The sequence below is a fragment of the Phasianus colchicus genome, chromosome 1 (genome assembly GCF_987193195.1).
Source record: "Phasianus colchicus chromosome 1, bPhaCol1.hap1.1, whole genome shotgun sequence".
Lineage (NCBI taxonomy): Eukaryota > Metazoa > Chordata > Aves > Galliformes > Phasianidae > Phasianus > Phasianus colchicus.
Genome location: NC_143436.1, coordinates 71,981,846 through 72,009,186, shown reverse-complemented (window position 1 = coordinate 72,009,186; position 27,341 = coordinate 71,981,846). Strand labels below are relative to the sequence as shown.

Here is a 27,341-nt window from a genome sequence, read left to right as displayed (position 1 = left end):
TATCAGTACAAAGGATATGCCACATACCTGTCATCAAGGTGAGATCTGGACACTGCATGCTTATGTTCCAGATGGTAATCCAATTCAGGCACTTGACCAGTCCTAAAGCAAAGCATTAAAAAAAAAAAAAAAGAGGGAGAGAGAGAAAAAATCCCATCAGCATCTACATTTGCAATATTTGGACACACAAATACTTTTAATGCCATCCTATCCGTCACATTGCTCTTGTGTGCAATTTATCTTTTGGTTTGTTCTGTGATAAGAAGGGCAAAAAAATATGGCGACCTCATTTAGGCTGAGCCAGTTAAACACTGAGATCTGAATGGAAGACTTAAGTCTGCATATTTCTGAAGCACATTGTCGGAAGCATTATGCCAAACCATCTTGGCACTGTATATTGCCACATATTTTTGTATACTACTTAATAAAAATTTTCTAGCCAATATGCCCATCTGTCATGTAAATGAAAATAATCCCATACAAAAAAACATGGAAAATATGCTTAGAAATCTATAACAAAGTTATTTTTCTATAACTGTTAACATAATTTTATGAATGTGTGTATATGTTCTGTACAGAATTAAGTGTAGATATTCAATGAAGAGTTAGTTGGATAAAACCATGCCTGAAGCCCATTTGAAGATTAGCACAGGTTACACAAAGCTTGAAGTATTTTTAAATAATGATATGTTGAAAGTAGTTACTTAAAAACAACTCTGAAGCTGAAAGTTCAAAACTTAAAACAGTCCGGGAAATATTGTAATTCAAACTTGATCTAAGAGATTAAAAGTCTACTGTGAAAAAAAGCTACCTGTGGCAATAAATCTTGGACCAAAGTTAGAGTTGTTCACAGTCAATGGACTCGAACAAAAGACAACATTTAGGGACTGGTCAATCTGCTTGTGACAGTGACAGAACCAATTTGCTATAGACAGCTTGCTTCCTTCCTCTGCTACCGAACATTTTGGCAACTGTTTATTTTTAACTTGGACCTGATACCACATTCAGAAAGTTAAACAATACTAACATTTAAAAATAACAGAGGACTATTTAAATTCAGCACAGAGGGTGAATATACAAGAAGTCTACATTCACTCAAAGTTTTGATATTTCACTGAATTCGACCTCTAAACCAAAACGTTTTGGTTAGGAATGACAAGCTTGAGCTGTCAAAAAGCACTCAGTTGAAACCCCATGCAAAGCACTGTGAGAAAGCCAAGCCCAAATAAAGGCGGCTCTTCTTTCTTCCAGGTGAGAATGAACTTGTACTCAATTTACAGGTGAAAAATACAGACTGAAGGAATACTTTCATATTTGTTAAAGGTATGTATCTTGTAAAATTAAATCATATCTAAATCAAATTCTTAAATATTGACTTTCAATAATAAGAGCTTAACAGTTTATACTAAAATGATATTACATCTGAATGAAACCCTACATAAATACTTACACTATTATCAGTCATAAAAAATACATGGACTATAACAACTTTGTACAAACTCCTGGAATATTTGCAGGCTAATGAATTATTTTCAGTATAAAACATTAAGATGAAGCAGACTCTAAATGATCTCTTTGGATGCTATACCATACAGAACATGACAGATGCAATAATTTTTTTCTTTACTAATAACTCTAAGAATCACCACCACTTGTAGTCATTCTTTAGCACAAAGTTAATCAGAATGTGCTAGCCTATATCTTACTTCTTTTTCATGAAAGAAAATAAATGTTGTCTCCAGACAGGTCAACATAAATTGAAAGCTAAAGTTATTAGCCATTATAGCTGCCAAACAAAATTACTTGTAATGGCAAAAAAATCCGATATCCATTTGGTACTCCTTGACAAACTGAAACATCTATGTATCATGAATAAACCATAGGGCTGCTAGTGGCACTATGATCCTCAGGTCTCCAGAATAACTGAAGAGATCCCTTATGAATTTCTGGTGCTTCACAAACTTTATAAAAACTTTTGTGCAGTTGGCAGCTGAATCCTGGCTGTCATCGGATAGCTCTCGAATCATCCCAGTTGGCATCTTCATGAAGAATATTCTCTGAACTGCTTGAGTGTGGGACTTATCTGTTCATCCCTGTATTTCCTACAGGTTACCAGCTCTACACAGGATATCTTAATTTTAAAAAAAGAACCCCAAAACATTTTCTCAATGGAGTAGAGTCTTCCTTATTTCAACTGCAAGTGAAATCTCCCAAAAGAAAAATCTCCCCAAAGAAAAATTCTCATTTCTCTTAGTCATGCTTTTACTTAAAAATCGAAAATTTAAAAAAAAAAATATAGGAGAAAACCTAATCAGTACATAAGTCTGACAAAAGATGTCCATTACTATCTAAAATCCTTTTGATAGAATATTCAAAAATGTCCTGAAAGTAAGAGAGAACTGCCTGCAGCCTTCAATACATTTAATAAGCAAAAGTCTGGACATTTCTCAAGAAAGAAACTATACAAAGAGCTCTATAGAAAGGGGAAGGAAATGCTCTTCATGCATTTTGAATTTCACCTTCTACAATTAGACACACGGCACTGAAAAAAATCATTACTGGTTCAACTTGCTGCTATGGAAACTGTACTGGATAGCTATTCCCCCTTGGCAATGGAGATACTCTGATTACAACAGTTGAAGGAAAAGTAAAGCTCTATTTGCTTTCACCTGATCTAAAGAAAACTCTTACTTCAACATCCAAAGCAGTCCCAAACCATTCTTCCACAAAAATGAGCTGGAAGCAGCCTGTCTAAAGCACATCACAATTTCTTATCATCATATTGCCAGTGTAAAAAGGACAGAATAAGTCACTTCAATTGAAGTGTGAAATAGGGAAAGAGATGAAGAGAAAATGTGAGTCTATATCATCAAAATAGCACCTAAGCCAAATAACAACTTAATAAGTAAACGGGCCATGTACATCATGCTAATTATTGAGTTTAAAGGGTTGGTAATAGCTTATTATTTTTAAATTTATCTGTATATTGAAAATGTATGTTCAACAACAAAAGTCATATATATTGTAAAAGTACTGTGACATAATCCCAGCTGGTCCTAGCTTTACCACACATTACCACTAAAGAATCCATATTAAAAGAAACATATACTGAACTACAATCATACTTGACTAAAAGCAGATATCAAATACTCAGTGTTGCTGCTCTTCTAGGCATATATCTTGCCTACTTCTCTGTAGGACTGATTACATGCATAGCTGTTTATCTATTCCCAGTGCACTAAAGACTACTGCACATGACACAGCATATGACAAAACACTGTTCTTGGTACACACAAATAAAAAAAGGCTCTTGGTAATCCATCCCTGAGTAGACACGGCAGACTTCAACAAGATACACATTCACAGAGCATTTTTTTATTAAAAAAAAACCAAACAAACAACATCCAGACTCAGGTGTTCTTTTTCATGGTACTTGAAAGAATTAAATACGCATACAATGTTCTCACTTGCAGTGGTCATAGAATGTTTTACTTTAAAAATCAAGACTCCTAGTTGTGTGTGGGTACAAGAAGTGAAGTTTCTTTGCTTCTAATATAATAGATAAATTGTTCAGACTCCAGTTCCCCATAGAGAAATATGACCTCTGTAATTGCTGTCAAGGTCAATAAGAGCAGCGTAAGAACGTAAGTGCTGGATGTATAATTCACATCAGGCTGGAAGAATGTGAACATGATTTTCAACTTTCTCAACCCGTTTAATGTTTATTCAAATGCTACAGTTTGGGAAAATAGAATTATTTTGAAAAAATAAAAGTTATCTTATGAGCCTTTTTGACTACAACTGCTTTCAAATATGCATACTGGTTTTTTGTTTTGGTTTGGTTTTTTTTGCAATCATTTATAACGAGTTCTAGAAGAACTGTGGATTTGAATAATTAAACTGAAGTCAAATGGCATCACTTTCCCTTTTAAAATATCAACAAGTTAATGAAAAAAAAAAAAAAAAAAAAGCAGAAACAGAAATGGTAACTTTTATTTCCTCACAATTTCAGGTTATATTTTTCGTGCAATTAGTTAACTGCCATTAACATTTATTGAATATAGCTGAAATATATCCCAGTTCTGATACACAGTCTGCAAAGTTCAGTTGCTGGGCTACATCCACTAAGAAAATGCTGCTAAGAGAAAGCACATTTGTTTAGGTTAGAATGTGTTCCCAGCAGACTCTGATAATAAGGCTTCATTGGCAATGAAATTATGGACACCTGAAAGGATGCATTTTGATTCAAAGGTAGGGTTTATTTACCAATCCTCTTTAACACCTCTTTAAATCTACTTGGTGCAGTTCTAAGATCAAAATGAGCTGGGATAGTAACAAAATGAAATTGATACATAGCTCATTAACTAAAGCAGAAAACACCTGGGGCAAGGGGGAAAGGAAGCAAAAGACAGACTGTTAGTGTCAGAACAACCAGAACAATAGGTAAACTTTAATGCAAAGGAAAAGAGAAAAATGCAAAAAAATGTTTATCTTTTTTTTTCCTTCCTACCCATAAGTAAGAAAACACACAACTCTAAGACTATGCTAAAGTTACCATAAATGCTGTCCAACCCTGTTCAAGTATGGACAGCTTACCCAGGACTGAGTCAGGTTTTGACCATTTCAACAGATAGAGATTCTACAACCATTCTTGTAGAATCACAGCCTCTTCCAGCTTCACAGAATCACAGGGGTTGGAAGGGACCTCAGTTCAACAACTCTACTAAAGTAGGTACCCTACAATAGGTCACACAGATATGCATCCGGACAGATCTTCAGTATTTCTATAGAAGGAGACTCCACAATCCCTCTGGGTAACCTGTTCCAGTGCTCCATCATCTTACTGTAAAGTTCTTCCACATGTTACTACAGAACTTTCTACATCTTAGTTTAGGCCATTGCTCATTGCCCTATCGTCATGCATCTCCAAGAAGAGCCTTCCTTCACTTATTTATAAACATTTATCAGATCCTCTCTCACTCTTCCCCAGGATGAACAGACCCAGGTTACTCAGCCTTTCCTCATAAAGGAGACGCTCCAGGTTCTTTATCATCTTTGTGGCCCTCCACTGGATTTCTTCTAGGAGATATCTGTCTTTTTTGAACTGGGAAGCCCAGAACTGGACACAGTAGTCTAAACGTGGCCTCACATAGTAGAGTAGAGGGGGAGGATCACCTCCCTCAACCTGCTATTTTTAATGCGCCCCAGGATACTATCAGCCTTCTTTGCCACAAGGGCACATTGCTGGCTCATGATCTACTTGTTGTCCACCAGAACATCCAGGTCCATCTCTGCAGAGCTCCTATCCAACAGTCCTCCTCTAACCTGGACTGATGCATGCGGTTATTCCTCCCCAGGTGCAAGACTTGACACTAGCTCTTGTTAAATCTCATCAGGTTCCTCCCTGCCCAACTCTCCAGTTTATCCAGGTCTTGTTGAATGGTAGCACAGTCTTCAGGTCTGTCAGCCACTCCTCCCAACTTTATATCAACTGTAAACTTGCTTAGGGTGAACTCTATCCCTTCATCTAGGTCATTGATTAAGATATTGAACAAGACTGGACCCAGCATCAACCTCTGGGTAACACCACTAGTTACAGGCCTCCAACTAGAGTTTTTGACAGCTCTCACAAGAGCAAAATATTTTCTTGTTTTCAGATGAAATTTCATGCATTCTCTTGTATGGTAGGGCAAAGCAGAGAAGAAGGATCCCTTCCTCAACCTGCTGGCGGTGCTTTCCTTGACACAGCCAAGGGTGATATTAACCTACTTTGCTGCAACAGTGTTCCTGGATCATGGCCAACTTAGTGTCAAACAGGTTCCCAGTTCTGCAAACTTCTTTCCAGACAATTGGCTCCAGCATGTACTGGTACATGGAATCATTCTTCCCCATGTGCAGGATTCTGTATTTCTTCATGTTGAACTTATTGAGATTCTTCTCTCTGCATTTCTTCAGCATGTCCAGATCTCTCTGAATTGTGGCACAATCATCTGGCATGCAGACTCTCTTCCCAGTTTAGTCATTCATAAACTTGAAGAGTTCGATGCCCCATCATCTAGATCACTAATGAAGATGTTAAATGGTATCAGCACCAGCATTGACCCCTGAGGTACACCACTGGCGATGTGCCACAAGGTAGACTTAATGTCACTTGTCATAGTTTTATCAGCCCAGCCATTTAGTCAATTCTCAATCCACCTGTCTAATTATCTAACCCATACTTCATCCTCTTATCCATTAGGATAATATGGGAAACAATGTCAAAGGCCTTACTAGAGTCAAGGTAAACAGTATCCATTCTCTCCCTCCATCCATCAAACCTCATTGTAGAAAGCTATCCAGTTGGTTAAGTAAGATTTCCACTTCATAAATTCATGCTGACTACTTACAATAACCTTGTCCTTTATGTTTCTGGAACTGGTTTCCAGGATTATTTGCTCCATCATCTTCTGAGGGACCAGATGAGGCTGACTGGTCTGTAGTTCCCCTTGGAACTACAGATCTTCCTTCTCAGCTTTCTTGAAAATAGGAATGGTGTTTGCATTATTACAGCCTTTAGAAACCTCTCAATTTACCTTAATTTTTCAAAGATAATCAAGAATTGTCTTGCAATGACATCACCCAGACACCACAATACTTTTGAGTGCAATCTGTCAACCCCATTAGCTTCTCCAACCTGATTCTCCTCTACCATAAATGAGTTTTCTTTGCTCCATATTTTTCCTTGGGTCTCTGGGGCTTTGGATTTCTACAGACATGCCTCTATAGTAATGCATATCTTAACATATTGACCAAAATCAATGCATTTCTAGTTCTAATCCTATTTCAGACTCACTCCATAGTAGACTGCACACAAACAGTAGTATTTTCTTTCAGTATTTCTCTACATGTGGTTATTTTAAGATAGCAACTGACTTTGCAGTTCATGATAATAATACAATATATACATGTAATACATGTAATACTTCTGCAAGCAAAGGTAAGTTTACAGAAGACAAATTCCATCAATGGAACTATTCAAAACAAGCAAACAAAACAACAGTAGAACACAATACAATTCCAGCTTGAAGAACAAGACAAAGCTGTGCAAAGTTTGAAGATTAAATTGCTTTTAAATGACCTTTAGAGTAGTTACACAAACTACTTCTGACAGTGATGAAAAGAAATACTACTCTCACACGTATGAGTTTTTTGCAGGGTTTTCCTTATTGAGGAATTAAGGCTACAAATAGATTCATAGTAAATGAAGGATTAAAATAGAGACACACCAAACATTATAACTACAGTGCGTCACATGTGAGGTCCATCAGGAAAAGCATTCTTCCAAATTGGTACAATAAAATCTGTGCCCCTTCAATGAAGCTTGGAGTCAAACCAAGATCAATCAACTAATTTACAAACATAATAATAAGTCAAGCAATTTTACATGGTTTTGTTTTTGTGCTGTCTCCCCCCTCCAAGTTAGTTGAAGTTGTGTTACATTTACTTGATAGAATTGTTGTGAAAAGAGCTTCTGAAAAGAACATAAATTTCTCATCCAGGTGACTGCAATACTACATCATAAATGGCCGCATTTTAAGACTGCATGTGGCAGTTTTTGTTATTCACAGAGAAGACAACAGGAAATAAGTACATAAGTAAATTCAGATTAATGGGAACAGCAGAATGAAAGACTGAGATTCTATCAATACTGTAAAATCATTGCTTTTCACAGTGCCATCTGGCAAACATCACTTCATGCAACATGAAGGGGAAGTATAAACATGAGACAAAGACATATGTACTTCCAGATTCTGTGGTTACTGAATTAATTTCTAATGAAGGCTTGGAAAATGCCAGGTAAGATTCTGACAGACACTCTGGCAAGATCATAACAACATGCCCAACAATCATTGAGATATAAGTAATTCTGCTGTGCCAGACTTTGATTAAAGACAAACTTTGAAGCAAGGAATCTTTGTTGTATATGCAAGGCTGTAGCAAATTACATACATGCATCCTAAGTACCAGAAGTGTTCTTTCACAAATGGAAAAATATTGTCTGTTGAGGACAAAAGAAAGTATGGATCCAAAATCTGGGTGCCAGACATGCTGTAAAACTGGATAAAAATACGGAGAGAGGAAAAAGGGAAAAAGCAACAAAACAGCTCACACACACATACAAAACAAAGAACTCAAAGCCACACAGTGACCAGCTGCAATAAGCCAACGAATACCTCAATAAGAAGCAGAGTTTTTCCTAGCAGAAACTGGAAATACATTGTCAACGCCAGGGCACACTGCAGACAAAGATGAATGAAACCTCAAAAACGTAGCAGGCCTATTATGGAAGTGACAGGAAAATCAACTTCACAGAAATCAGCACATGGAACTGCATTGTTTCCCAGTATTCAGAAATCAAACTAATGAGTGGTTTTTGTTGTTGTTATATTCCAACCCTCTCTTGCCTTCCTCCTCAAATCCTAACAGTCAATAGAATTCTTTCTAATATCAAGAACAGAATCTTTCATATGGGGATGGGTCCATCAGACACATTAGCACAATTAAATAACGGTCCCAAAAGTTCATATGTAACTGTAAGATTTTTACCAAACACCCTATTATTGTGACGTTAGAGTGAATGGAATTAGGTTTCCTCAGTGTTCTTTGCTGTGAGTCTGTATATTTAGATTTTGTGACAAGTCTTTATGCCAATGCATTTAATTGAAAAATGCAGAATTATACCTTTAATCACCATCATATCTGCAAAAAATATTTTTTCCATCATAAAGTAATAAACATATCTTGCCCACATTTTTTTTTATTTCATATTAACTGCAAACACAAAAAACAGATGCACCAGAATTTGCTTGTTTCCTTGATTTTTCACTTGACTTTTTAAGTCTAGAAAGCCACTAAGAAAGCCTACATTGTAGATAGTATAAACAAATTGAAATTATAAAATTAAATACGGCAACGATTTCTCATGACAATTTGAATTGATTTTTATGATTACTCTGGATTTATCTTCTATCAGAAAACACCCTTTTTGTTAACAAGGGAACCTCAGGTTCACGGACATAAATGGAAGGATCACATTGCAGAAGGGAAGACAGACATGGCCAGAACACTGTCACCAAACAGATGGTAACAGCCTGGGAGCAAACAGTAAATCTTGTAGTCTGCGTTAAATAGAAAAGCCAAAGGCAGCAAAATGGAAGATCAAGGTAGAGTTCATCTAACCTCCAATAAAGTATAAAGATGTATATTTACTAGATATGTTGCATGTTCAGGAATAATTTTTAACTCACTAGAGTATGTCTGGACATGTAATGACTTTGGGATCAAAATAATAATACTCCTGGCTTTTCTATGTGGTAGAAAAATACAGCATCAGTATTATTTTCAGTTACTATTTGCACATTATGACTTATTAAGTGTTGTATCAGTATTATTCTTCTAAAAGACCCAAAATGGGGAAGTGTTAACATCATTCTAAAATGAGTGAGTGACAGCTATGCAAAGGCTATCAGTTCAATAGTGCCTCAACTGCCTACCCATGAATGGGTAAGAATTTGACCCACCACACTAAACCGAGAGAACAAATAAGCTCCTTGAAAATACTTTAAATATATTGACTATTTTTATTAGAAGTCAGAATAAGGATTACTATTCCACAGATACTTAGATTGTGTTTTTAGGTGAAGCTTACAAACTATTACAAAATAAATACTCCACACATTCACACACCACTATACATACATAAAACCACAATATCCAATAGATTTTTTACTTCATTTTTACCCAGTAAAATGGAAGAGTTCAACAAAGTTGATCCACTCCTGGTTTCATCACCTCAAATGGGTGACAAAAATAGGAATACTGAACTCCCCATTGTCATTTTCCTCTCATTTTGCTGCATTATGGAAATATCTACTTGCTGCAAGAAGTTAGATATTGTTCCTTCAAGCTGTGCTGAGGGATTAAGTTAACTGATAGGATGCTAAGCTCACAACAACCATCTAACAAAATGAACTTCAGCTGCTTTTTCAATAGGAGCAAGACTGTATGTTTTATGATACAAAGTTAAGTAGAAAGAATTCAGCATCATTGTTAAAGTCCTGCTAAAGGATTTCCTCAGGCTCAAAGTGACTGACAGGACCAGCCCATGGAGCTCTGACAGCCCACGTAGTGCAACTAAAAGACTCTGCTTCTACAGTCCAGCAGTCCCATAGCACAGGTGGCCCCAGGTTGAGAGCACAATTACAAACACAGAACTTCCCTGCTCTGAAGAAAGAGTAAGAACAGACCTACCAATTATGGAAAGGGGACAAAACTGCAGTCTGAAGCAAACTTCATGTAATTTAGTAATATAATACTCCCAAAGAATCTTACTAATTCTTAGATGTGCTTAAGGCAGTGAAAGTAATCATTGTTACACACATAGCTCAAACACACTTTAAAAAATATAATTTATTAAAAAAAAATAAAAACAAAAAAAAGCCAGAGACCTTTGTTTGAGTGTCCATGTACATAGGGTATATTCATCAGTATAATTTCACATCAGCAAACAAAGCTATTTTAACCTACATATTGGAAAGCCTGCTCAGTAAAGTAGAGTTCATGTTTCTGTGATACTACTCTAATCTCACTAAGTATTGATGGGACATTTCACTGCCTGAAGAGAGACAGCAATTTAATAGATTTTTCTACTCCTCTCTGGCAGGTTTTGACAGGGACACATGTTCTCAGTGAGAAAGAAGCTCAAGAGGATCTGAAAGTCATTACAGTTTCTCTAATTTTCCTATCTTCCTCCATTTATCACCATTATTGCTTCAGTGACGGTAAATTCAGGATGTAATATGCAATTTACCAACCCTTTCAGTGAGTTTTGTTCCACTTCATAAAAAGAGGAAGGAAAGATGAATGAATTCTGCTATTACAACACCTCTGGTTTTCATGTAGAGTCATACACTGGTGGAGATAACAGTCCTATGCTTTGTAGGACTTACACCTTATAGCAGGCTTCATGGACTGTCCTAACAATGATTTCTTTACTGCAGCAGCAAGTGATTATGTGCATTTATTTTCGTTGATATTTCTGCAATTTTCAAATGCATCCTGTCTTTACATGCAAACTTCTTAATTGAAGATACCGTTATAGAAAGTGAGTCTCTCTCCATATTCCTGGAAGAAGAAAATGGCTTTGCCTTCAAGAAATGCAAAGGGAAAGGTGGCAAACTGGGTGTAGCCCTGACAAAGAGGTATCACAATTCTTTACCATTATAGAGGAAAAACAGGCTGTTAACAGAACTTCATTGACACAAAAGATTATTGAGAGGTACAGAGAATAACTACAGAGTGACTCTGAGAGAGACCAACACACTGGATAGAGTTGCTGGGAAAGGAAGAAAGTCAAGCAGCACAGGGAATGAGCAAACAGGTAACGGCAAAAAGCAAGGAAAGGCACAAATGGGCATGCAAAGCGCAGGGACAGAGACATCTCATAACATACATGGGGAAAAGCACTGCAAAAGGACATGGAAAAGTTATTCAGGAAATTACTTCAGACATTCTGTGACAGATTTTGATATAGGGTTTATATAGACATTGATGCTGCCTGCTGCCTGTCATGCAAGATTTAGAGATGTTTTTCAGGAGAATGGAGGCAGTTCTCACCTGATTTTTTTTTCTTCTGAAGTAACAATAAATGACCAGCTTTCCACTTCTCTCAGTCTATGAAATGGTGTATCACTTAAATAAGAGCATTTTGAACTGATCGATTTTTGACATCATTAAAGTAACATATTGAGAAATGATGAAAGACAGCACTTAAATCATCACTATTGCAACTAAATAAAATGTTGTAAATAAACCATATGGCTCCAATTACAAAAAAAAACAATTTAGCCACTGGAATTCCACACTGATCTTCTCCCTTCTTGAAAAGGAGAAGCATGAAAACCTGCTACTGACATATAAAACACAGAAGAGCATCTGTTAAAATACTGCTCTATGATCTTTAAGAGCAGAGCTGCAGATAACATCCTTTCTTTTAACTGTAGAATGGAACAAATTATTGATCTCATCAGTTCTTCAAGTTCTTTTAGGACTTCCAGTTCAAAGTCAACAGTAAACGTTAACAATGTTAACTTAGCAACAACCTTTTATGAAATACAATGAAGAAAACTGACTTGATGATGTGAAGTATGACTTCTTTGGGCTAGTACTGGAAGTTTTAAAGTGGCCACACAAACACTCTTCTGCTCCATGTTTTTGTTTAGGACAAGACACCTGTCAGATACAGTTACATCACCAACCACAGGACAGGATCAAAGGATGTAGGAGACAGTAAATCTGATAACATTAGTCAATTAGCCTGAATGTAATGAAGAGAAATATTTTTTGTTGCGAATATTAAGTATACATGAAAAAATATTAATATAAATAATAAGACTACTATTCAGTTGGTACTTTGGCCAATTTTATGGAAATAAAATGAAGTATTTTAAACTAAAACGTGTTATAAAATATGCAATAATTTCCAGCAGATTCCAGCACCATTGGTGCATTACAAAACTCTAGGATTTTCTAGAGCTACACATATTTCAAACTTGAACACAGTCCACAGCCTACTGAGAAAAACACACACAAGCTGCTTATGACAGCCTTCAGAAATATATATAATATGTATAATAATATACAGTGAGTTTCTGATTTGCATGAATACTGCACACCAAGAGTCACTACATATTACTTCCTCATGAAATAAAATATCACCCACTCAAAGCCATTTCATAATAACTGTCTAATAATCTTTTTTCCTGAAGAAATGTTACGGACCAAGTAGTGAAACACAGACTGAAAAGCTCCAAGACATTCATAATACATAGACAGAGAAGAGGAATTCACTTTCTTCGCACTCACTTAGCTCAGAAAGGTCAATTAGATACTCACCAGCAGGGAAAGTATCCCATAAACAGAACGCTGTTTTGATATGAGATTATGGCTTGTTTTGTACAGAAATGGAAGGCAAAATACCCAAAGGGTGCATTGTTGATTTAGGTCTGTCAGTTCCAGAATGACTAAAGATTTTTTCTGCTAATAAGGAAGAGTGACAGCTTTTTTCTTTCACATTGGCTTCCTGATTTTTGAGTTCTGCTAACTATCAATTTCTAGTGTGCTTTTATACTGTTTGTGATGATTAGTCACCTTGGATACACAATTATTCTTTTCTATTCTGTGATTCTATGCCAAATTTCAATTAAAAAATACAGCAACTTAACACACAAGTAAAGGCTTCATAATGATCCCAAACTTCAGAAAGAAACCTTTGACCAAAATGCATAACAACCGAAATATTAGTTACATTATTACTTCATTTCATCTGTGTTTTCATGATCAAAATATTGATTTTGCAGATACCTTCAGAAAACTAATAAACGGTCACGAACATCAAAGCAAATTCTCACTTTTTACTTAAGAAAATGTTGGCTGATCACTCATGCTATATTCACCAATTTGTAATTAGAATTTTCTGTGGTAAGAGTCACACTGAATCCTCTGCTAAGTTTTCTCTATAGGGGAATATATAAAATAATTTATTATGTATAATCTCTGTATATGGTGAAACATGTCTGTTTATAACAAGCAATATAAAAAGGATTAAGTAGGATTTGTGATAAGGATTTGTGCATGATTTGTTCCAGTTTAGCACTTTTTAGACACTATGACATCATAGTTAATTCCAAACCTCTTGATATAGTTAACCTGATTTATAAGAGTATCGTATTCCCACTGGGTTACATGAGAAACAGAATACTAAATATCACAGCTGACACTGCTCCCAAAGGCACCATCAAATATTTCATTGAAGATCTTAAGCTGTAATAACCCCAAAGCCCAGCCATTAACAAACCTTCACACACGAATGTATCCGCTTACCGTTTCAACACAACACTTCTAATACCGAAGCTGCAGCTCTCCCAAACAAGATTACTTGTTTCACTTTGTCACTGTCTATGTGCCAATGAGGCGATAGAACTGAATCCAAGGAAAACGAGCCATTATTCACACATTGCATTAATTATCTTACTAATGAAATTAATAATTCTGCAAAATAAGTAACACTCAAGACTGCAGCATAGGATCTGACTTCATTGTGCCAGTGGCAGCCAGCTTGTACGCAGTATGGCTGAAGTAGGAACCTAGACTTAAACTTCTCCAGAGTGATCAATTCTGTAACTGGAGCAAAATATTCCCTCTGCTACCAGTTCTCTTTATTCTTTATTTTCAAGTATTTCTGCCCAGAAGATTCCACCTCTGTCTGCAGCCTCCAGGTAAGCAAATAAAATGTCCTTCCCTCAGTTATTCCCTCAGAAAAGCAGTTATCACAGTTAATCTGCCGTAAAATTTCAGTGAATTACTGAACTATTGTTTCGGTAAGTATGATGCAGAAAGGCAACCTTATCAGGCAGATTTAAGCAAAATCTAAAATAAGACATTATAGAAAAAAATTGTTTTGAATTAGCAGTAGTTTAAGTCCAGCATAGAAATATACCACACAACATCCTTACACTTAAAAATAACAAAAAATATATACTTACTAAGTGGGCAGCATAAACTCTGTATGTCCTAATACAGTTTCAAAGCCACTACAGTTCCTTCACAACGAGCAGATGACACCTAAAGAGCTGAGTATTCAAATACCTGCCACCCAGGGACTGGAATTGCAATCTGTCATTCTGTCCAATCTAAGGGAAGCCCAATGACATCATGCAATACTTGTTTCTTGGGCTGCAGCAAGCATTTTGTCCAAAATGTAATGATTTCAAGTACAAATTTTACCTTTTCAAAAACACATCATATTCAACAGTACAAACGATATATATTTGGCTGCTGCTGGACAGGTTTCACTAAAGAATGCACCTCTAACTGAAAGCAGGGATTTTGTACTGGTGACATCAATTATGAAACACCATCTTCCTGCTGAAAAGTGTAGGACATAGCTGAAGCCATATATCACTGCTCTTTCTGAACACTGAACTCAAGAGCATGCTTTGCTTTCCCTCAGCTTGCCATCAATATCTATCATCAGCAGATCCAAAGCACACAGTCCTTCCCATGGATACTGATAAAATATCTTTTCCACAGGACCTGCTGCAGCAATTTAGAACTGTGCCTGCTTCCTGTATTATTCTCTACATTTGCTCTAGTGTGTTTATTTTTTTCTTCTCCCCACACTCAACACACCGCAAGAACTCCACAATTACACGACCACTCAGTCCACAAAATGTGAAGAGACATGTTGGCAGGAAGTTAGTGAAACCTCTTTTTGGGGACTGTCCTGGCTCTAGGAAGGTGACTGCTTAGGCCCCTGTGTCTTTTTGACCTGCCCCATTTGCCTTGTCCTTCAGACAATTTATACTCCTTGTAAGGTTGGCTCATTCAAATTCAATTATTTCATCCACAGAGAGGTTGTGATGCACTCCATTCCCACTGTCATCATTTTAACATTTGGGATTAAAATATGAAAATTGGGGATGAGAGAAATAAATAGACGGGATAAGAACTGAATCGATTCTGAAGCTACAAACAGGGTCACAGAACAGACAGTCAGTGAGGTGTCATTAAAACCAATCTTATTGATGGCTATTGATAGGTTTTCTAATATAAAGATTTATAAAATCAGAATACATGCTGAAGTATATAAAAAAATAATACTACAAGTATACTTTATTTTCATGAACATAGCATTTTATATTTGCTATTACTCAAGCATATCTTTATAAAATCTTTACATCAGGTGGTATGAATTTAAGAATTTCCAGTGAAGTTTTCTGTTCTCTTCGTAAGACAGACTGTGGGACCTGGCCACAAACGTATGAATTGAAATGGAAATTGGCACAAGTACATTTTAGCTAGGAAAGTTTTTATTTTTGAAATATACACTTAGAAAATTTAGCTCTGCAATGTATTGGCTTACAGATCTGTAAAGAAAGGAGAACCACGTAAAAAAGTTCCATTAGAAACTGAGCAAAGGAGCAAAAGGAGAACCATGTGAAAAAGTTCCATTAGAAACTGAGCAAAGGAGGCTCTGTTTCTATCAGCATCCATGGGTAGACTTAGAAGTGCGTTAGAAGGCTGTGGCATGAACACTGCCTTTTTCAGTCAAGTAAGAATCTCCAGGAGAGGCAGTACAACAGCAAAAGACTTTTTTAGTGTCTAATAAAGGCTGAGCTCACACATGGTGAGGATAACAATGCAAGCTCTCTTCTCTAATCCGGAGAACTCCTTTTTCCAGAATTATAATAAGAGCTTTCCCAACTTAAGCAAATGATCATCTAAGAATATCAATTCATCAGCAGTGGGCCATGCTTCTCTTCATCACAACATACCTCAAGCCCTGTTGATAATTCCTATGCTCCCCATAGTCAAACATTATTTTTGTCTTGCGTACTTCCTGGGCAAGCAGCAGCCTATGCTGTACTCACAATACATGGCACTTTGCATCTGTGACACATCAGGGCTGTGCAAGGCAGCTTATCAGGCAGACCTTGGGTCAAAGAGTAGTATCAAAATAGCCATTCTGCCAAATTTGGCTAAAACCTGATAATCAGTTCCGAGATTCCTAATAGGAACATGAAAGACAGACAAGAGGATATTTCACATCTCTGGATATCAGGTCAAAATAGAAGTTTGGGGCACTATTGGTCTTGAAGGCATTTTTCTCTAAAATCGTGCAAGTCAGAATTCTAAAACAATAGTGCTGCACTGTGTAGTCTAAAAGCTTAAGTTTCAAAATGAGAGAGAACTATACCAGCACTTCTGAGGTGGATGGAAGATGGGATGTTTTAAAACTCTGACTGTTAAGTGTTTATGGAGTCAGTCAATGATCATTGATCAAACTGGCTCTCAAGATAACAGAGCAGCTGAAATGAATATTATCTCAATTTTTCTGCAAGCCATCAATATTAATTTGTATGAGTGAATTTTAGAACTAATTTGCTAAAAAAACAACCACCCACCCACAAAAAATAGTAATGATAAAAAAAAAAAAAGAAAAACTAAACAATAAAAAAAAATTAAAAAAGAAAAAAAAAAGTTTTCTGAGTTGCTAGTGCCATTTTCTTTGTTTGCCATTGTGTTCCTTGGTTGAGTTGCAATGTCAAATAGGGTCTGATACTGTAAATGCTTCCAGATGTAAAGATCAGATTTAATACTCCATGTGGATGTAAATCTTATTCCCACTAGTTACTGTTTGTATAACCCTTCTGAGTTCAGCCCTAAAAAAAAAAAAAGGTAAAAAGCCTATATCCATTGTAACATTAACTTCCTTATCCTCTGTCAGAGATAAAGGAACACGGACCTAGGCAGTCAATCAAGGTCTAAAGATCATCAATTTTATTAAGATTAAATTTTCACTGACTGACTATTGTGGAACTGGGACTTCACCCTGTTTATTGGCTACCTGAATAAGGACCAACAGAGAACAGGAACACGCAGTAGAGAGCTACCAACTCCTAAATCGTTCCATGGATCCACAGAAAGAACTCATGCATATAAGTCTGTTTTACACCAGTACATGTGGCCTACCATCCAATGGTAAATATCCAGAAGACACTCTAAAGGGGCAGAAGAAAGCTTGTACGCAATTATCCATGCAACTGAAAACAGCAAAGCACTTATTACATATGGCATCCTTTCACCATCCAATAAGTAATATTAGCTTCATATTGGATCCAATGAAGCTTTCAATACCATCTAAGCAATCTTTGAGCACTAGTATCGTTATTTCTTCTTTTCCCTATCAATTCTGAATCCTCCTTGAAACTCAGACCAGAGGCTCAGTGAGGTTACAGACGTGGTAGTGCTAGAATGTACTTTCAGAAAACTGCTGTGATCAGGTTTATGGTGCTGACAGCTCTTCTGTGTCCCTCTGCAATCTGAAATGAAAAATCAAATGATGCCTTGGAATGTCAGAAGCATGACGTGATCCCTAAGACTTCGGACTCTGCTACAAACAATAGTAATTTCTACTACTGTCCAAAAATCCAAAAAGTCTCTCAAATAATTTAACTTCCCTAGACAAGAAAAAGTAAATATACACATCAAAAACTGCCAACGTGTTTCAGGATGCCTAAGGATCTCAAGCCATTCTTCTGTGTGTTCCATTCGCTATTTCACTGCAACAGGACAATTTTTTGAGATATATCACTTTGCCTCTTCTGAGAAAAAGAAGTCAATTCTTTTTCTTCTAAAAACAATTTCAAAGTTACTTTGCTAATTAAGAAATTTCAATTAAGAAATACTTTAAAAAGTAAAACCAATAGCACATTCTAGACCGTTTATAAAATAAAGCACAAAAACACCTCTCGGGTGCTGGAAGCATTCGTGCTTCGGCCTTTGTGCCTTTACAGTGGCCCCATCATGTGTTAATGATTACATACATTTAGTAACAAAAAAATAGTTTCCTCTAGAATTATGCACAAAGAACATCTGTCCACAGTGAATCTGAAGCTTGACTAGTCGGCTTTGGTTACAGTTACTCCTCATGTGCTATCGATACCAAAACATTTGCAAGCTTAATAGTAATGGTTACACGACCAGTAGAAAAGGGAAATACAAAAAAAGAAAAAAAAAGAAAAATTGTGCGGTTTTAATGTGTTCACTCTCTTACTAGAAATTAGTGCTGGGGCTGGAAGAGGGAGAAGGAGTTGTGGAACACTTTTCAAGTACGGACATATATATTGCTAAATGTGCAAGACTATTTATACATATTTTAAAAATTAACCACATAGAAGACTCTTGAAGATTTCTCCCATATTGCTTTGAAACCCTGTATTTCTCCCCCTCTTCTTTTTCTGGATGCAGAGAAAAAATTGCTCTATTCCTGCTTGGAATTGAAAGGAGAACAGGAAGTAACGTCTGAGCTCCATAGAGATTCATTTTTATTTGCTTACAGGACGTGGCAGATTCAAAAACTGGCTTCATTTTTCAGTATCCTTAAAGGACCTGGCTTTCTTTTTTTTTTCCTCCTCTTTTTGGCGGGGAGCACAGCTGGAACTCCAAGTTCAGCCAAAATAGACAATAAAACAGTAAGAAGGCATAACGCCAAAAATGCAAAGACATCAGCATCCAGAGCATAATTCCACCCTTCTCCCTCCCCCAATGATTTACACAGGAAGACATAAAAAACAGAAAACCCTCTCTTGTCCTAGGATGAACTCATCATATTTTAAAACAGCCTATGAACATCTCAGACCCACTGGAGGCGAGCTAAAGAATGATACTGCTCATTTGAGCTGACAGATTTTTTTTAATCCATATGTTTTATTGTTACACTCTTTTGAATATCATACTTTGTTCTGCTTCTTGGGAGAAAACATTTGTATGAAGTAACAACATGTGGAATCTCTCACACCACACAATATGCAATTTGGTTTAAGACTAACTTTTTTCCTCCTCCTTCACAATACAGTTTTAAACATTCTCACTGGCAGTAAGCCTGAGCCGACCTCTAAGCCAAAAGAATCCCTCTTATTAAAACTCCCATTTTGTTGCTGCAAAAAATGATTATTTATTTATTTTATTTAGAGGGGCTTAGCCAGCAAACAATGCCATGAAAATAATGAGCAACTGCCAACAAAGAGGTAAAGCTCCTCTGTGAGGATGCGTGCAAATGTTTCCTCACATCTACAACAGGAAGTCAGGCGGGATGGGTCTGGGGGAAAGTCTGGAAGCTTTATAGCGAAGTGGAGGGAAAGACAAAAATAGATTTTGAAGAGGATATTGTCCTCTGTGCCGCATTAGTCCTTCGGAATTAAAAGCTAACTATGTCAGCATTTCCTTTCCATTGTGTTAAAGTCAACCTATATAATTGCAGAAAGTATCCAGAAACTGCACAATGCCTTCCTCTTATTAATGAGAGTCAAAGAACAACCTTTGCCAAAGCATGTATCCAAACTGGACAGAAAACAAAAATGGCAAAACATGGGCTATCCTTCACTCAAGAAAGGCACAGCACACCTGAAAAAAACATTAACTTTTTTGCTTTCCTGTGAAAAAATGTAAAGAAATGTTAGAACATTTGCATTAGAAAGTATTTAAAAGCTACAAAAGAAAAAAAGGCTTTGGGAGGGTTGAATATCAAAGGATTTGTAGGGCCAAGCACTAGAAGCCACGCAGCTTTGGAAAAGTGCAGAAAAGACCATAATGTCATTGAGGGTTTAAACATGATTTTCAGAGGAACTGCTGCGTGAACTGACTCAAGCAGATGTGGCAAAACGGCACTCTAGTTGGTGCCAGTGAAAACACAGGTCATCCAGAAGTAGTGGGGCAGAGACAACAACAAGAAAAAAGAATTTCTGAGACAATTTTCATGACACTGACATTTGGGATTTCCAGGTTCTGAAAGGAAAACAGTAGCAGGTACAGTAAATTTAAATACAGAACAGATGGCATCTGTGTTGCTGTGGGCTGGTCCTGTGAATAAAACAAGGGAAAACAAAACAAAAAGCCAACCAATCAAAAATACAGGAATAAAAAAAGAAAGGGAGGAAAGTAGGCCCGAAAGGACACAAGAATGGGCTGCCACAGATTATTTAGCAAATCTCTGCAACTTTAAAGGGGTGAATAACAAGAGATACTTGTCTACAAGAGATACTCCAAAAGTAATGCCTCTTATTTTATTATATGGCCCATGACATCAGAGGTGGATGTTGGTGATATGGCGGTAGAGGTTGAATCTTCCTGCCAATATTCTGTTACATTTCATTGTCGTGCAACAAATGGCAACAGAGGAGCAGTCAACAAAATGGTTTCTGACATGGAAGTGCACATGAGGCAATGGTCTGTCATTAAGTCTTCCATAGGGCGGGGGGGGGGGGGGGGGGGGGAAGAAATGGGAGCTACTAACATTCATCAATGCTTGTTGGATGCTTATGGAGACCAAACAATGGATATGAGCGCAGTGAGCAGCGTGTTTCAGCAGTAGCAATGAGGATTCACCTCTGCTGCTGCAGATGCTTATGAGCACAGCATGCAGGATCATCACAGCATGCAGTGGTTCATCACTGGCCAAAATGCATAACTAATGGTGCTGGCTACAGTGAAAAATAATGTTCTGTAGGTTAGAATTTGCTATCAAATATTATTACTGTGCTCTTTGTACCTGTGGTAGTTTCCACAGAAATAAGCAGGAGACATTACTTTTGGAGCAGCCTACTTATATTGATGCTCAATAAGTGAGTATTCACTTATGCATGTTTCACTGATGTCACACCAAAAATACATTTAATTGCAAGAACAAAGAGCATATTGCATTTTTTGACTAATATGGACTAACTATAAATAAAAATCACTGTGGAAGCTCACAATATATCTGGTAAAAGGACGTTCACTAGGTTTCCAGAGCAAAAATTAGACTTTTAGTTTTGCATGGGCCTGACACAAAGCTTTTCTTCATCTGAATCATCATGGTATCTCATGAAAATTCAATTTAAAGTCCCTTAGATATACAGTCCATGAAAGAGTCCTGCTTCCTGACTGAACTGCAACTCCCCCCAGTGAACTCCAGCTTAGCTCTAGAGGCACATTATGAAAATGCGCCAAGCAGCACAACTATTGACTATCCTGTGGCCACTGGAAACCTAAGATGCTGTTACATGTGCAGCAACACATTTCTAAACAAATGCATGCAAGCTCTGCCTGCTCTCTAAACCGGCTGCATGCAAGCAAAGCTTTGTGCTAAGAAAGACATGCTACTGTTTTGAGGCAATCCTCAAATATTCTGCATTCGGTTGTCTTCAGCCATAAGCCTAATGTTATTTACAAAAGACTGCATATATGAACACCGTATTTTCAAGCACTTTTTGTTGAATTGTCAACTTATGTCCCATATATATCCAATGGAAAAATACATACTTCCCCAGTTCTAATCTAGAAATTATACACAAAGAATAAAAATAGGCAATACAATAGAAAGAGCTGAAATCCAGTAGGTTTTTGTTCTTTTGTTCTTTTGCTTTTTTTTTTTTTTTTTATAATTATTTCATTTGGTATTATTTTGGGGACTTTCCTATTTGTTTTGCTGACTTCTAATGTACATGAAAAGTAGTTAGGAGGAGAGAGTATAAGAACACATCCCCACTTCTGCAAGAATAAAGAGAAAAGACTCATCTAAGTTCTGGGAGTAAAACAATGGGACAGTTAATGCTAGAGCTGATAAGTTTTCACTCTAAGAGACCCAGCGTTAGCAGAAACTATATACTTATTTATTCATACCACATTCTTCATTAAAGACATGAGAGAAAAAAGCCCTTCCGTGCATACTGTAAGTATGAACATGCTGCTCAAATGACAGCAGAATGGTTAAGAGCCCTAGAAGGTCCACAACCAAGAAAGCAAGCTGCGGATGGAGGAATGGGAACCAAGCCAATTGTCTAGACAGCAGGCAAAAACAAACAAACAAAAACACTGGCTAAATGTAATCAGCTGCCCCCTATTTTCTTAAGAGAATGGGTAGATTGTAGCTAGGGTGACACAAAAAATTATTTAAATAGCAAATAAGAAATTTCAATGGAGAGGAAATTCATCCCAGTTCTGTACCTGTCATACTCATTTTTGCATACTGGAATCAAGAACCATCTTCAATATAAACACTGGCTAGGGATAGCCAGCCTCCAAATTCAGCAGTGATTCTACACTCCTCCTATCTATATGTATTCTTCTGCTGACCCTCCCACTCATCACCTGAAACAGAAAAGGTCCCCCATTTTCAGGATACCCACAGTTTTCTGTTCTCCACAGAAGGCCCTTTAGGATTCAGACTGACATGTTCTTTCTTGAGAAATGGGGAATTTGGAAAAAAACAAATAATGTGATAACATGTACTGAGTATAAGTTGCACAGACAGCAGTACATATCAGCTGGCAGGACACTGAAGGACAATTACCGAGTTTAAATAGCAGATCTCTAACAAGAACTATCTCCAGATTTTCACCCAAAGGCCTTGAAGAAAACATGCTGAAATTGTAAAAATTTCTTGAGGAAAAAAACAACTTCTGGTGGTGCCAAAGTCAACGCCTCCCAACACTTAAGTTTTTCATGTGAAAATTATTTGAGGCTGAGATTGCTGACTTTGTAAAAATAGCACCTTTTGTAAAATTTTTTTATTTAAAGCATAACTTTCACTGGCTTCTCTATAAGAGTCTATCGTGATCCTGTTTTAAAAGCAGAGAATGATATCAACAATGAATATTTACTCAATGTGAAATATAATATAAAAAGTTTATGTCGTTAGCGTTCTTTAATCTAGAAAAATATCACTAAAACATAATTAACATCAGTTTAAGAAGTGTACTTGTGTGTGCTAAGCAAAGTTTTCTAAGACAAGCTTGTGATAACTCACTGGAATTTTTATTCAAAAAGCAATTGCTAACTAAATATTATAGATAAATACTGAAAACATATTAAAGGTCATAATCAGAAATGCTGACATTAAAATCTCATTTCCCACACTCAGACTCAGAGATCATGTGTCATGAAATTCACATTGCAATTTAAATAATCTCTATTTCACATAGTATCAGCAGAAACAAGGTGGACCGAGAGCTATTTATAGGCTTTTCATCAGATGTCTGTAAAAAACAAACAAGTAAATGGCATCCGATTCACAGATAATCTCTGAACAAAGAGATTATATTTAAGTGAATTGCTATGAATTGCTATCAGCACAGCAGGTTCATTTAATCACAGAATAAAACACTGAAGAAAAAAAAGCACTTTCTGCTTACCAGTGGAAAGCACGGATAAACTTTATTAAACTAATAAATTCCCCCTCAAAATACCTGACAACACAATTATGATACGTCAGTAATGACAGAGTTTAAATGTAGGTGTATATGTGTATCTCCATATACACATATAAACCCCAGTTCTTTAATTTTTTTTAATAGCTGCAAATACTGGGGTGGGGCGGGAAGAACAAGCGAATCCATAGGGAACCAGCAGAGCACTGTTAAGTTAATCCAGAAAAAAAAAAGATCACAGATGATGTGGTATAAGTGTGGCAGCCTTCCATTATCTTTTGCATCAGGGTTACATGGCATTCCATGATGCAAGTCAGCAGGGATGAAATCTGCATCATATGTAAGACAGTTTACAATCCTCAATTATTTTTTTTTAATGGAATCACACTTTAACACTAAAAAGATCCAGTTGCTCAGTGTTTGGTACGGCTTCTGTGACTGCTTCATCTCTGTCTGAAATAGCTGCCATGGTGTATAAAACAAACTTCTGAAAAGGCTATGAATTCCATATTCAAAGCATATGGTATCTAAAATACTGCCTTTATCTAGAGCAGATTTCATCCTTCATTTACTAACTTGGATATATTATTATGCAAGAGTAGGCAAGAAAGTGCACATTACGAGCGAAACATAAAACTGCAGGAAAATAAGATGAAGAAGCAAAGCAAAAGTCTTATGCTCATGAAAGTGAACAGCTATGCTAGCAACTTTGTGAAAAGCCCAAAAGCAAGCAGAAAAAAACATGTAAGGATAAGAATATGAAGAAATATAAATGACCCAGAAGAGCAAAGTGATACGTATTTAAAACATATAAAAGGGGTAAAAGTTAAATGAATAGACATATACTGGCAAAAAGCCAGCTCCTAACAGAACACAAACCTCATAAGACTTGAATTCTGTTTTTGATTTGAAACTCATGAACTTTAAGTGGATTTGAAATTAAGCAAAACATGTTCATCCATTCCTCCTTATAACAGGAAGAGAAGAAAGTTATAGTTTGGAAGAGGCAGCAGCGGCACAAATCATTCTTTTGCTTCCCAACCTAAAGACGGATAAAGTGGAGCAGTTAGACAACACAAAGGAGCAGCTCACCACTGGCAACTCTCCTCCCAGAAGACTGCAAGGAGTGCTAGCCTGCTGATTCTGATTCTCTCAAGAGCTCTCTTTGGTCTGCTTTTTTTCTTGTTGTTGATGATCGGAGGGGAGGAGAGAAGTTGCCCTTTCTCCTTCCCATCTTTTTAATTAGGCAGAGAAGAGAGGTGAAAAAACTGTAGAGCTGTAATGAAGGCAAGACCAGTTCAAGAAGCACTGTGCACACATTGTAGCAATAACGTTACTGTAACCACTGTGGTCAAAGAAGACATGATAGACAAATTAGTAGAGATTATTTCAGACGTGCTCACTTCTACTGGAGGCCTGAAAAAAAGTTAGTGCATCTGAAATCTCACTAGATTTTTCCATGTCACCAACTGGCCTACGACAAAGCATTATTACCCTCTCAACATATTTTCAAACTAACAAGTTTTTGAAATTAAATGTATGACTTTATTTTACATTTTGAAGCCCAGATCAGGCTTCAGAACTGACTGGTAGGTGCACAGCTAGTTCTGCCACTGGTCCTCATGCTATGCTCAGTTGCACAGTCTTCCACAAAGATGCTCTGTGCTTAATGTGAAAAGATAGATATCCACATTCTCTTTGGACAGAATTCTTGTAACCACACTTAGAATTACCTGAGGAATGCAGTCATGAAGAATGGAAGCACCATTGTTAGCACACATTCCAGCCTGATATCCCGTACCATCCACACCAGGATGTCTCCTGAGAACCACATCTCTGGAATAGCCAGTGCAAATAATGCAACAGCACACAGTGGTTACTGCCTGCAACACTATTAATGACAAAGAGGAGCATGAAACTCATTCTTCAGCTTTCCCCTTTTTCCAGTGAGTTCAATCAGAGCAAATTCTTTGGCAAGAAAGTGAACTAAAAGATCCAAGAAATCAAACATATATCTGGTAATCTTCTGAGAGGGGAAGAGTACTGGCAGGCTGTATCACTAAATACACTGTGTGTTATCTAGCAGATCCAAGATTAACATACAGAGATTGGATTCTGTACAGGAAATCTATTATAGCAATTGCTCTCCAGCTATGTGCATTGATGATTTCAGAAAACCAAATGCCGAACTCCGGATGCATGAGGAATGAATGTGCTTCCATTGAAACAGACTTAGTCAAAATACTTCCATGGAAGTTGTTCCTCAGCAGTAAAACAGCTTTTCAGTGGATCCTTCCTTTTTTTTTTTTTTTTTCCTTTTTCTTTTTGTGAAAAGTATCTGCATTTGAATGCATTGCTGACATGTGATCCAGCTAGAAAACCAGGACCCTAGAGGAAATAAACTTATTTTTATAATCATAGCATGAAACATTCCATTTCTCATTTAAAATCCTCTTTGTTGGGAACAGCTCTGGCTGTGACCTCTTTTTAAGCCACTTCCATGCAGGAAATCCCTTCAGAATTCTGTAATTTTAGTAGATTTTAGCACTTGGATGTAGACTTTGTGGATGTAAGCCATTCTCTTTTTCTTCAATATTGGTTTTCTATTAAATAGAATTTCAGAGAAATACTGATCATGTAAGATCAAAATCTATCCTGATCTTGTTGAGTGCAAAGGACGCTTAATACTTCTGCACTTACACCACCAACCATTGGCCTCCCTGCTCAAAGGGAGCTACAGGAGAGTTCACAAAATGTTTTCTTAGCATGGGACCATCCTGTATTTGCCTCATAACTGGCTTTGTCTCACTGTATGGTCCTGTGAGCCAATAAAAATCTGCAGAAAAAGAGCTTTCGCTGACACATTAGCTCAATGTTTTTCAACACTAGAACTATTGCCAGGAGGTCTTAGACATTTGAATACTAAAGGTCTCTCAAGATAGACACTGACTGACATTCTACAGAGGCTTACTCTCCTCTGGGTGACACTTAAATGACAGTTTAGGTGATTCCTCAGCTGTGCTTTCCATAATTCTACAACAACTTGCTTCAATTGACTAATGGAAATTAGACAGGAATTTCACATCCTTGATTTAAAAGGGTATCATTAAACTTTAATTCCTCGCCAGTGAAAAATAGACTGCATTTAAAATAAAGAATACACATTAATACTGATTAATCTCTCCACTTTTAAATTCAAGAAAAATCTTAAATTAAGGTCTTTTAAGCTACAAAGATTTTCTATCTAGTTTCTAAAAGCCTAGCCTTTGCTATTTCAGCCAGAAAAAAAGTGTTCTTAGGCAGAAACCACAGTATGAATCTACAACCAGAGCAAAGTGTTTATGGAAAAAGTTATAAATCCCTGAAGAGGACTATCTGATAACTGAAGTGCTGCCACAAACTGCTCTGTAGCAAAATGAATAAAAAGACCTTAGAACCAAGCAAGCTGCTTTTGACTTCCAAAAATCAACGTCCACAAAAACTGCATCTAAAAAGTAAATTTTCTTTAGACATTTCAACTGAACGTAGCAAGATTCAATGATAAAGAAGAAG

The 27,341-nt window shown here is 36.8% G+C and overlaps 1 long non-coding RNA gene across 3 annotated transcripts in view; it reads right to left on the bottom strand.

Moving 5' to 3' along the window:
- LOC149919717 (uncharacterized) overlaps positions 1-27,341 on the bottom strand; it is a 138,374-nt gene that overhangs the window by 103,344 nt on the left and 7,689 nt on the right. For all 3 annotated transcript variants that reach the window (XR_016469687.1, XR_016469688.1, XR_016469689.1), the window contains exon 2: positions 28-102. This is a non-coding gene — a long non-coding RNA (uncharacterized LOC149919717). The remainder of the gene's footprint in view (positions 1-27; positions 103-27,341) is intronic.